This window comes from Cricetulus griseus, chromosome 3 (genome assembly GCF_003668045.3).
Source record: "Cricetulus griseus strain 17A/GY chromosome 3, alternate assembly CriGri-PICRH-1.0, whole genome shotgun sequence".
In the NCBI taxonomy this organism is placed as follows: domain Eukaryota; kingdom Metazoa; phylum Chordata; class Mammalia; order Rodentia; family Cricetidae; genus Cricetulus; species Cricetulus griseus.
Genome location: NC_048596.1, coordinates 253,083,703 through 253,097,058, shown reverse-complemented (window position 1 = coordinate 253,097,058; position 13,356 = coordinate 253,083,703). Strand labels below are relative to the sequence as shown.

General features: G+C 42.3%; 1 long non-coding RNA gene across 1 annotated transcript; it reads left to right on the top strand.

The window, feature by feature from the left end:
• Window positions 1–1,516: 1,516 nt before the first annotated feature.
• On the top strand, window positions 1,517–12,148 carry LOC118238610. The gene is made up of 2 exons (XR_004769371.1): window positions 1,517–2,296; window positions 11,859–12,148. It is a non-coding gene; the product is annotated as an uncharacterized LOC118238610 (long non-coding RNA).
• The last annotated feature ends 1,208 nt before the right edge of the window (window positions 12,149–13,356 follow it).

The following is a 13,356-nucleotide window of genomic DNA, read 5'->3' as shown; positions in this document are numbered from 1 at the left end:
GGTAAAAGAAGCTTGTTTCTAATTTAAATAAAAAATACCTTGAAAAATGTTTTCTTTAGTGATTATCAGGTCAGTCTCCCTAGAAATGTTCACACAGGCATGCAGGCAGTTTTCCATAGTCCTAGAGAGCTCTTACTCCTATCAAGTTGTTAATCACAATTAATAGAAGGTGGGGGGCTGGGGGGAGTTCAAATGGCATAGCATGTATTTAAGACACTTAGGATGGAGTTGGGAGGTCACTGCCATTCAGAGGGCAAACACATCCACAGCTGAGTCTTTAAATGAGGCTGCAGATATGCTGGCTCCTCCATTTGAGTTACCCTTTAACACTCTACTGTTAATTTCTACTGACCTTCTAAATAAAGCACTCTTTCCCAGAAGGTACCCAGAGGCTAAGCCCATATCCACTCTCTTGATAACAAACAACCAAGCTTTTGCCAGCACCAATCACAACACTTTGGTTCTTTCTCTATTAAATACACACAGAACTCCCTGAGAAAGCTCAGCCAAGTCAGCTAAGGAGACAAAAAAAACACAAGATAGCTGGATCACAGGTGTAGGTAAGCACTTAATGACAGAGATTCATATGAACTCAAAAAGAAAAACAAAGATTAGTGCTTTAAAACCCAGCCAGCACCTGAGTCCACAGAACAGTCAGTGCATGCTTTGGTAGCAGATGGCAATTGTCTTCTGTATTCCTGGTGTGGGGTTTCAATGTCTTTGGTGATGGTATTAGCTGTTTTGATGAACTGTCTGAGTGGCTCATGGGCAGGAGGCATAACAGCTACCCAGACATGACTGCTGAGGGTAATTTTCTGTGAGGATTCTGTTAGGATTACAGCTCAAGGTGGGACGTTTAGTGAGTCCCATGGCAGGTGAAGGACAAACAATGGATGGGAGATAGACAGAACCTGCAGATGTGACTTATGTGTAAAGTTTACTGGGGGAAGGTAAGCAAGTAAGGGAAGGAAGGAGGGAAGAAAGAGAAAGATACAGAGAGAGACAGACAGATGCCTCCTCAGTGAAATGGCAGAAAAGAGAGGAGGGGAAGTAGGTGGAGTTTGCCACTTAAAGGGGCCTCTGCACCTGTGTACAGAACCAGGGGACTGCTTGCCATGCACAGAGGTAGCATACTTTGCCAGGCCTACAAGGGGTGGTGTTACAATAAATCTTTCTGCCAAAAGCCGCCAAGCCCCACCGCCATGTGTGCACTTTACGCTAGCCGACCACCCGAGTTAGGGCCCAAATGAATACACAGAAACTTGTATTAGGTTCAAATGCTGCTAGGGTTTCTCATCTGTTAGCTCAGTCTTAATTATCATAAATCTATATATTTTATAAGACTTCTCTTATAGAGGATTCCCTGGCATCCTCACTGGCACCCTCTTTTGCCAGTGGCTCACATGGCACCACTGGAGGAGGAAGGGGAAAAGGGACACTTCCTGTTTCTCCTTTCTTAAATATGAGTCTCCTTGCTATGTCACCTCCTGCCTGGAACACCACTTCTCTACTGCATTTCCCAGAATCTTCTTTGACTCCTAGTTCTGCCTAACTTGCTGCCACATTTTATTCAACAATCAATAAGATAAAAATACACAGAAGTACATTCCCCATCAGGGTGGGGTCAGGTTTGCCTGGATTATTACAGATTCTATCACACATTGTCAGCTTGTAGGACTTGGAGAAAGGGTTAATTTGAGTTTTAGTGATTAAAAAGAGAGAGAGAGAGAGAAGAAGAAGAAGAAGAAGGGAAGAGAAAAACTGGAAATGTCAGTCTGGAGAGTTGTAGCCAGATATTAGAAACCGAAATTCAAGCAAGTTCACCTTCCAGGTAGATAACAACCCCACCCTCAACAGTTAACAGCATTAGAATCTAGTGACAGGTGCTCTACAGGTCTCTGATAAAAAGGTCATTTTACTGTCTACAGTCAAGATTACCCTCAGTTCTACCAAAGGTAACCATGAAACTGTCACTTAGAAGCTGCTTTTGCCAAACTCTTCCTCCATGCTGCATAGACATGCTCACCTCTCAAAGTGTGGCTACCTAATCTAGTTTATTTTCATTGCAGCTGGAGACACAAAGGAACAACTTGGCCCTAAACCTGCTGTAGTCACCTTGGATTCCAGGAAGAGCAGAAACTTGTAGGGCAGAACTCCACCCCATTGTGAGATGATTATCAATGAGGGTGAGGCTGAACTACTCTGAAGTCATGAATTGTGTTCTGGGAACCAGACTTATCCATCCCATAAAAGCAATAAGTATTTTCCTAGACAACCTAGAAGAATCAGAGCTGAGGTAATAATCAGTGCACCTTGACCAAGATTGCTTAATTACACACACCTCTTCCTCCTTGCTCCATTTTTTTCTCTCTAAACTTGCAGTTCATATCAGCTCCCTAAAGATAAACTTGGGATCACAAGACCCCTTTGTCTCTTCTCTGTGTGTTGTTTAAACTTTCTCTCTCTGTTCTCCACCATTACTTGTCTCATCTTAATTACCAAATTGGTATGGGTGACCAATTCCAGCCTGCCAAGGCTGCCAGAACCTACCATAAAACTGCAGGTACAGTCAGGGTAAGACTTACTTGCTTGCAAAGCTGATTTAGTTCCATTAAATATGACTTGATTTGCCAGGCATATGTTGTACAGCTGTAATGTAATCTCAGTAGTCAGGAAGCAAACAGAAAGTTTGCAAGTAGAGGCCAGCCTTTGCTAAATGGGCTAAATATCATCAGAGAAAAGAGAAAAGGTTTCCGTGAGTCTGGAGAACAAAACATTAAAGAGACACCAACATTTCAAGCCAAAATCATAGGAAATTATCATCTGTGTAAGTTTATGTAGTTGCAAACAACTGATGCTTACTCAGCTTGATTTTGAGTTAGCAGTTTATGACTTTTTCTACTCAAGTTCTAGAAATTCTTGCCCAATTGTACTAGTCAGCTCTCCATTCCTGTGACAAAATACCTGAAGTAATTATATTAGTATCACATACCTATACAAATATAGTATTACCAAGATTAAACATCATTGTTATTGGACAATGCTACCCATGTCACTTAATATGATTTAACATATTAAATTAGCATAATAAAATTCAATTCTGTGCTTTACAAGGTGAGACATAGTTTCTGAGATTTTAGCAATGAAGACTTCATTCTAGAGAATGCAGTATGAACTCTCTGGAGGGATTTTAAGTAGAGAGAAAAATCAGAATTTGGCATATGAACAAAGAGAGGATGGTATGTCTTACATTAATCAGACGGGTTTTGGATTAAAATAATTTTCATTCTGGGTATTGAACCTAGGGGTTTATGCATACTAAACCTCTATGCATCCTCAAAGTGCCAGCCCCCAAAAGATTATTTTAGCAAGGTACAATGGCACACACCTACAATCCCAGCACTCAGGAAGCAGAGGCAGGAGACCCTTGAAAGTAGTCATGATAGAAAGGTTATGGAATGGAGGGTCAGGGAATAGGGGAGATAGGGGGCAGAGGAGGGAGGTTAACCAAAATTAAGGAAATATATAAAAAAAAGAGTCACATGGCTGTTGGCCACCATCTCAAGACAACTGCAATGATGGCAGATGAGTACAAGTAGAGTACCAGGATCAGGGCACTCAGTAGTAGAAACTGCTGACAGACTCCACAGGACCCAGGCTTGCAACTACCAATGTGAGTTGCTTTTATTCCCATCCCTGGCAAGCACTAGATCAAGCTCTGGCCCCTGTTAATTCTCTGCCCACCCCTTTTCTCATATTCCAGCTGTGGGCGTAATCTAACATTCTGTTTCTGTGTTCTTCACTTTTAAGGTCCTCTTTTCAAAGTTGCATTCGTTTACCTCAGTCCAGCTATCTTTCTTTCAAGTTGTCAGATTTGCCACTTCTCAAACCCTGAGTCTACCTGATCACTAAACCTTTATCTCTAACTTTCAAAAAGCCATAATCCTGTCTCCTGCTGAATATTAACATCTCACAAGAATCTTCATAAAATACTAGCAAACTGAATTCAACAGCACATCAAGATTAGACACTAAGACCAAGTGCCACCTGCCGTTGGAATGTGACATGATTGTGCTGAAGCAAATCCATCTGTGTGAAGCACCACCAGGACAGAATGAAAGATGAAAGGTCTCACTTTTGTGAGATCACTCACCAGGATCAGAAAGCACTAGACAAAGTTAAATATCCACACTAAACACACACTAGCCGCACAGTAGAAATAGACACAATTTCCTCAACATAATGAAAGATATTTATAAAAAGACCACAGATAACATCATATTCAGTGTGTATGTGGTGGGGGCACTGACATCCTTTCCTTTCAAAGCCATTCTTGTTATTTCTATTCAATATGGTCCTGGATATACTAGCCAAAGCAAGGTGGATGGAGTGGACCACTGCCTGATCAGATGGGAGAGCTGTCCCTGCCCCGCACCAGCTTCATCACTCAGTAGAGTGGTCCCAGCACCTTGCCTATGCCTCTGTAGCAGAGTAGATCTGTCCCTGGATGTGTAGGTGTGAGAGAGACAACCCTGGGGGCAAGCAGAAGAACTAACTCTTTGCCTTGCTCATTGTTGCAAGGGGTAAACTGTCCAGGGCATGCTGGAGAGCTCACCCTGGTGGTTAAGACAGAAGAGAGCTGGTGGGCTGACCAACCCTGCAACTACCCAGACCCAGAACCAGGGTTATAAGCTGGCCCACCCCAACATCCACCCCATCTATGATCTGCTGGAGGATGTGAAGGAGTCAGTTCTGCAGACCCAAAGCTGCAAGATCTCCAGGACACAGGGCAACAACAGGATATCCAAGAGGAGTCCCAGAGAGGGCCCAGCATTTATAGTGTAGCAGAAACTAGAGTCCTTGAAAAACACCAATGACTCTGCAATGAACACTTTCAAGTAAAGATATATGGATAAAAGGGTTTACTGTGTGACTCACTGTGTCATACTACAGATTCCATGATGAGATTTTTTTCTTTTTTTTTCTCTTAAATTTCATTTCATTTTATTTTGGGGGGGAGGTTTCAAGGGCAGAGGGCTGACACAAAGGGACAGGAAATGAATGGGATCAAGATGCATGCTGTGAAAGACACAAAGAATAAAAAGTTTAAGAAAAATATTGTATGAAAAAAGAGACTTTAATCAAACTCACCATTAGGTAGATTAGACCTGTTAGGATGCTTTTGTAAAGAGCCACAAGATGGCAAGTATAGGAAGGGTGCAGACAAAAAGTCAACCACTGCTGAGAAGACCACAAGCCAGGACCCTGACATAGCATAGAGCCTCCTGAAAAACTTAAAAGTGAAACTGCCAGGTGATCTAGCCATGGAATTTCTGGATATATGCCATAGAAAATTAAATCAGTATCTTTAAAAAAGAGTTGTGTGTGTGTGTGTGTGTGTGTGTGTGTGTGTGTGTGTGTGTGTGTGTGTTTGTGTGTGTCTGTGCCCCATGTGCCCACAGAGGCAAGAAGAGGGTGAGGGCACCAGATTTCTTGCAGCCAGAGTTACAGGCAGTTGTGAGCCACCTGACATGGGGGCTGGCAACCAAATTTAAGTCATTTGTAAGCACAGCAAGTATTCTAAGCCACTGAGTCATCTCTCCTGCCCTCGACTCATTATTTCAAAGAGACAGCTACGTTCTCATGTTCATTGTGGCTTTATTCACAATAACCAAGACACCTCTGTCCTTTGATGAATAGACAGAGAAAGATATGATGTATGTATATAATGGAATTTAATCAGCCTTAGAAGAGGTCATCTTGTCATTTGTGATAACATAGGTGAACCTCGAGCACACCAAGTGCCACAAGCAAGGGGCATAAAGAAAACTAGTACCTGGTCTCACTGACATGTGCTGCCAAAAACCAATTGAATAGAGTGAGGCTGAGGAGATGGAGCCTTGGGTGAGAGGAAATGCTCCTAGTTTGTGAGGACTTGAGTAAGAATTCCCAAACTCACGTGGTCTAATCCCCAGAGCTGTGAGACTAAGAATTCACTAATGAATACATATAAACAGAGGGTCTGTCAGGGCCAGATGACCTGTTGGACAGTATCTGACTAGGGGAGTGTGGATTAAGAAAGAGACACAAGACACAAGATAGAATCAGGAGGGCTCCCAGTGAATACTGTAGCAGCCCCCAAATTTACTTCTCATAGCCCTTTTACACCTAAAGCAAAAGGTGGCAGGGGAGACTTCCTTACCATAATTCAAGGAAGAAACAAACATATTCACCTCCTTAATTCTCAAAACATCTAGTAATCATGCTTTTGGCCAAACATTCTGTTATTTGGCCTTGAGAAGCAAGAAGAAGCTTGAACTCTCTGACCTTAAGTCAAGATGGAATGGAGTCACTGTGGCCTCCCACCAGGGGCGAGTGATATTCATCAGAAGCAGAACTGGAGGAAATGGGAAATTTTTGCTGAAAGGGTACAGAGCTGCAGCTGTGCACAGTGAGTCAACCTGGTGATCTGACGCACATCACAGTCAATACAGAGAACAATACTGCACTGTATCCTGCATTGGATATTACTAAAAGAGAGCAGATCTCAGGTACCTGCTCTACAAACCAAAGGGAACAATGGGAGCAAAAGGATGTGTTGGGGCTGGTGAGATGGCCCAGTGGATAGCTATGCTTGCTCTGCAAGCCTAGTGACCTGAGTTAAATCCCTGGGACCCATATAAAGGTGGAAGGAAAGAATGGACTCCACAAAGTTGTCTGATGACCTCCACATGTGTTGTGCCCCTCCCCCAATACTAATAATATTAAGTATTTTTTAAAAAGATGAATTGGTTTGCTTGCACATAGAAAGCATTCACAGAGTTCATGGAAACACTGTACTTTGTACCTCAAATATGGAAAATTTAGAAACAATTATCTCCGTGTACTTTCACCTCCATATCAGAATAACTTTTCTTATCTGATATCATTTGACTTCCTTAATCCTTTTACTACTTAACTAGCTTTTGTTTCCTCCCTGTTAAACAGATCTGATAGTATTTCCCATGCAATGATTTCCAGGATGAGAAGCTACACAAAACACCTATGACAGGACCTGGTGCATAGTGTGACTCAATCAATGGCACCTGAACATATTCTCCTGGTGGTCTGGTCACTGAAGTTCTCAGTAACTTGTACTGCTTTGTGTCCATCCTTCCTACTCCTTATGCTATTCACTTACCAACACAAGCTGTCAAATCACACTGACCTCACTCAACTTGTGACCTGTGCTCTCACACATTTTGTTATTATTATTTTTAAAAGAGTCATATAGCAAAGTTAGAAGAATTTTTTAAAAGATTTTATTTATTATGTATACAACATTCTGCTTCCATGTGTATCTGCACACCAAAAGAGGGCACCAGATCTCATAATAAATGGGTTGTGAGCCACCATGTGGTTGCTGGGAATTGAACTCAGGACCTCTGGAAGAACAGTCAGTGCTCGTAACCTCTGAGCCATCTCTCCAGCCCCAGTTAGAGGAATTTTAAAGCCAACATTGCAAGCATACCCAGTACATGAGCTCTGCTATGGTCATGCCACTATCTTTGCTTCCCCCTCTTCTTTCCTTCCTTCCTTCCTTCCTTCCTTCCTTCCTTCCTTCCTTCCTTCCTTCCTTCCTCCCTCCCTCTCTCTTTCTTTTTTGCATGTATTGTTTGTGGTGCATGAACATGTGTGTATACATGCTTACATGTATGAATACATTTGTGTGTGTTAGTACATGTGCACATGTCTGTGTATAGAGGCCAGATGTCACGTGTCTTCCTCAACCCCCTTCCACTCTCATGGAGAGCTCACCATTTTGACTAATCTTGCTAACCAACTTGCTCTGTCTCCCAAGTGCCAGAAATAGAGGTGTTGGCCCTGCCCACCTGGCATTCGGGTGGGTGCTAGGGACCCAAACTCTGATTCTAACAGGTACCCAAGTCCCCTTTCCCACTTCTTCATCCTTCTGTCCATTCTCACTTTTAAACACATTTCAAAGTAAGTTACAGATACTGATACACTCTCAACACTTCAAAATTCAAATCTTCAACTGAGATTTATATTTGTTTGTTGTGTTTCTATTATATTAAATTTACATATAATATACAAATCTTATATACATATCCACTGATATTTACAAACAAGCTCCTTATCAAGGTCCCTGGGGCTAAAGTGGTGGCACAGAGGGAGGACACGTATTTAAAATGTGTCTCAGTTAGGGTTTCTATTGCCGTGAAGAGACACCAGCAACTCTTATAAGGAAAACATTTAATTGAGGTGGTGGCATATAATTTCAGAGATTTAGTCCATTATCATCATGGTGGGGAGCATGGCGGTGGTGCTGGCTACATCTTGATCAGGAGGCAACAGGAAATGGACTGTCAAAATGAATGAAGCTTAAGCCTGCCCCACAGTGACATACTTCCTTCAATAATGCCACATCTACTCCAACAAGGCTACACATCCCAATAGTGCTACTCCCTTTGGGGTTATGGGGGCCAATTTCATTCTAAATACCATAGAATGTGTGTGGCCCTGGGATCAATCCCTAGCACCATTGAAACATAAATACACTTAAAGACAAGAATATATTACCATTGTTCTGGACTTTTCTCATCTCTGCTTCCTTGACCTTTTCTACTCAAAGTAATCTTTATTCTGATTTCTTTCCACCATCAATAGTTTTTGTCAGGTCCTTATTAATAACTACTAAGTAGTCTTCTCACAGATACTAGAATTATACTTCACTTGCCATAATTTACCCTCTTCCATATGCTAAAATAATCTAACATGTGGCTTTGTTATACCACCATGCCACCTGTCATATTTCACAAACTCCACTGCTTATGGAGTCCAAGAGACCAGCATTTCAGACTTTTCCATTTGTTTAGTACTCCAGATGGAAGGAAGGCTTTGCACATACTAGACGGTGCTTTTCTCTTGGCCCTAAGACCTTTCATAATGTGGCCTCATCGTCCTGAAGTGTAAAACCCTGAACCTCTCTCAAGGCACTACACACTCTCTTGGGTTTAGTTAGTGCAAGAAAAAACTGGACTATAGACACTTTGACAGGCAAAGTAGTGTCTTAAGCATTGTTTATGAGCACTACATGGAAGAGGATGCCTTTCCTTGCACCTAATTGGCATCCCATCAATATTCACGAAGTGAGGTGATGAGAAATGCTAAAAAGGGAAAGAATGAGTCTATGACTCTGGCACTGCTGTGGCCCGAGTGTGGATTAGTCATATTCCCCATGTCTGTCTCATAAGAATGTGATGAGGTAGACATTCAGCCATTTCCTCAAGGACCACGTAAGATTTAGGGATCAGAAGGGGGAAGAATTTATAAAGAGCTGGTGGGCAAGAAGAATTCATTGAAATTTTTTATTAGGATTATAAAGGATAATCTTATGCCACTGACAAGAAGATTTAAATATTTTCTAAGTTGGTTGTTGTATTGCTGAATCAACAACTAATTTTCCAGTTGCAAAAACAGCTGAGTGTGGCAGAGCCCAACTTGAGCTGTGTGTGGAAGCATCTGGGAGCTTTAATACTTATTGGTGCCCAGAGCAGCCCCAGTGATTCTAGATCCGTTTATCTGGCCCAGCCCAGGCACTGGTGAACTTTTAAAGGTCCCCAGTTGATTCAAATGTATAGTCACCACTGCTGGAGAAATGATTCTTTATACAAAGAGACCCAACCTTGTAGCTGTGATAAGTGCATAAGCAGGTTTATTGCCCCTGCCCTAGCTCAAGACACCAAGCAGGGAAGGAAAGAGATGATTCCATGCCAAAGGGGGGGGAGTTCATTTTTAACCACTCCTGGCAGTGAATGGCATGAATACAGCACACAGGGAAGGGTATTGGCAACAGAAACAGGTTCTTGCAAAGTGGAGCCCTTATCCTCAGAGCCAGAGGGGTGGATAAATAGCTAACTGAAACACAGCAACAAGAGGCTCCTGTAAATTCTGTTGTGTCATGTTGTCCTAGATCGGGCAGTTAAGGGTAGTAAAGGCAGTAGGAGTTCCTTAGGCAAAAATGACCACCAAATTTCTAAAACTATCTAAGCTGAAGATAACCAATATGTGCATTTTAGATATAAAGGATTTGAACAAATTGATGAAAGTCTATCACGGCCCCCAAGCTTTTGAACTCTTGGCATAGTGGAATAATCAGTCCTTGGTATCAATGGGAGTGGGTGAGGGAGTTGGATCCAGGACCCCTCAGCTATCAGAATTCACAGATACTCAAGTCCTTGTGTAAAATGGAACAGCATTGAAAGAACCCATGCACATTTTCCTGTGAAGTCCTCCTTTGATCACTTATGGTGCCAGGTACAATAAACACTTGTAATAGTTGTAAATGCATTGCACACTTAAAGAAGAACAAGAAAAGCATCTACATTTGTAAAGATGACGTTTTGTCTCAAATATTTTGCAGTCTTTGTTAGTTGAATCCATTGATGTGGAACCCAAACTAGGCTTACTGAGTTTTCCCATACTTTAGGAAACTGGAGGAGGTGGTGAAGGATACTTGTGTGGATGACAGTCAAGGTTTTAATGAGAAAATTGAATCTGGGCATAGTGGCACAAGCCTGTAATCCCTATGCTTGGAATGCTGAAATCTGAGGATGCCAGTTTCATGCCAGCTGACTATAGAATGAGACCAGAGGCATGTGGGAACTCTTTCAATTCAGTAGTGTTTAGTTTTATGTGAAGGGCTCTGGCTCTCTCTGGTCATACCCATGGTCTCATCAGTTTTGCTTGTCCAAAGACCAGAGACTGAAAGGTCCCAGATGGGCCTTCAAGAGGAACACTGTGATGAATTGTTGGAGTATGGGGTTTACCAGGGCAGGGGAGTTATTAATGCTGGTACTGTGCTTCATCCTGGCCCCTCCTATAGCTAGCCACTCTATTTCATTTAATGTGTACCTTTTGTTTGTTTGAACTTTTATGAAATTGCCTTATACAATGGGCTTTTGATTTACACACTTCAACCCCCAAACTACCAAAAATTGGGTAAAGTACCCTGAAATTAGGCGGGCTAAATATTAAAGAAAGATAAAGGAAGTCTGGTAAGAAGCTGTGGGAGGGACCATGCAGATCAGATTCCTGGAATGACAGTGACACAGAGATGTCAAAGTGAAGGGCTGGAGTGGAGCTTAGCAAATGTTAAGCCCTGGGTTTGAGCTCAGTTACCACAAACAAAGAGCAAACAAGCAACCAAAATTCACAGAGTTCTCACAGTTTGGATGCTCATGACAAGGACAAGGCTGTGAGAGTTGAGCTGTGATGGCAGATGACAGCACTAGTGCACATATCTGATCTAAATATCTAAATTTTTCTGTATCAAAATAATTAGAACCAGATATATCCATAGCTAAGAGAGCCTGCTTGGATGCAGTACTTCATGTCCCATAGGAGAGCACTTTCAAAGTCTGTGATAGTATGATCCACAGAGAAGATCAATTGGAGTTTAAATGCCACCCCCCCACTACCAAAGTCTTAAACTACCCTAAAGATGGCAGGCAACTTAGTGAGAGAAAATCAATGAGAATAATGCCAACCAAAACCCAAACTCTTTATGGTAATATGGTTGACTGCTATTAGAGACAAGTATAGCTAAGAATCTGATAAAAATATGCAAAAATGTAACACGATAATTTACTAATATTATTTTTGATGTTTAGATAATGAATAAAAATAAATTTTGAAAAATTGTCACAAGCTATACAAACAACTGTTCCTTTAAAAAAAAATCACTGCTTGGTTTTGTATTTCACCTCCAGGGCCCACCTCTGGTAACCATGCCCTAATAATCTGGCAGTAATCCATCTTGAAATTTTATTTTTATCTTACTTGGTTTTGTTTTACAGTGCTATGGATCCACCCCAGGGCCTTGTGTATCCTGCAGAGTTACAACCCAGAACCCCTCTTGACAGCTTGGATTTCAGAGACCTTGATTGCATCTTGCCCTTTTCACTGGACTCTGGCATTTGCTATCAGTTGTGGCGGCCTGGCCTCCCCTCTCCTTAGCTCTACAAGGACCACAGGTGGCTCTATGAACCACTCCCTGGTCCTTCTTCTCTCCTGCCTGAAAACTGAGACAAATAGAATTGACCCCACAAACAATGCATTTCCAATAAACAAAGTTACATGTAGCTAACAGAGAAGCTGGGTTCACCTATCTGGTAATGGTAGGTCAAGCGTCAAGGGAATGGGTGCACTGATGTAAGTCAGGTCTCAGGTTGGGCTAGAAGTGCAATTATAGCTGCAGGGCCACAGGCCTGCATAGTAAGTGTGCTCTTGTTTTTCCTGTTAGGTCTGGTCATTTCCCTCAGAAGCCTGCTGCAGTGTACCTGCTGCAGTCTCCAATGAAAAAAGAATGTCTAGGCTGGTGAGATGGCTCAACCAATAAGTCACTTGCTGCAGGGCTCAAAAACTGTGTTCAGTCTTTAGAAGAAGAGAAATGACTGCTGTAAGTTGTCCTCAGACATCCATTCAAGCACCACAGTGTATGAATGTGCATGTTCACAGGAATACACACACACACATACACACACACACACACACACACACACACACACACACACACACGTTAAAAGAAAACAGAATGCTCAAGAGAATGTTCAGTTAAGTGCATGAGACACTGCACACTTGGTGTGACCCAGATTAGGTAAAAAGGAGGAATAGCATCTATGGCAAAGGCCAAAGGGGACCAGAAGTGGAAGCTGCAGGGTACTTGGAAGAGTTTACTGAAGAAAACTGCTGACATGATGTGGCTACCCTGCTCTCTCCCTGTGGAAATGCATGGCTGAGTACTCTCCTGAAATACAAAGAGAAGGTCTTTGGTGGGACCGCATGGGTGTGTGTTCCTTTGCAGTCTAGGTGACATGAAGGACAGGCTTCAGGCTTGTGACCAGAGACAGAAAAGGGACAGAAGCAGGCCAGCTGTTCCTGAAGGTCAGATCTATGCTGCCTTCAAGGCTCATCAGATTCTTTCAGGGTGGAACTTGAGTGAATGGACACACAGAGCATGTGCAAGGCTTGTGAAAGAGCTAGCCACAGACCCTGACTGAGGTCCATCCCAAGGTTGTCCACAAGGAGAAGGGTTGTTTTTGTGAATGAAAGTTTCTTTTCAGGCAGTCAGTAGTCTTGTGGGAGGGGTGGAATCCAAAGGTACAATGCACACTAGCATTCATGAGGCCTTGGATCTGAGTCCCAGAACAGGGGGAAAAATATTTCAGGTGATGATTTATGTGGGATCAGCTTTTTCCCAGAGAAACTTTTGCTAGTGGAAAACACTATTTTAGATAAAAAAAAATTATTTGTGCAAAAGTTAGCTTTTTAGAGCTAGGTCCAAAGTTACTCAAA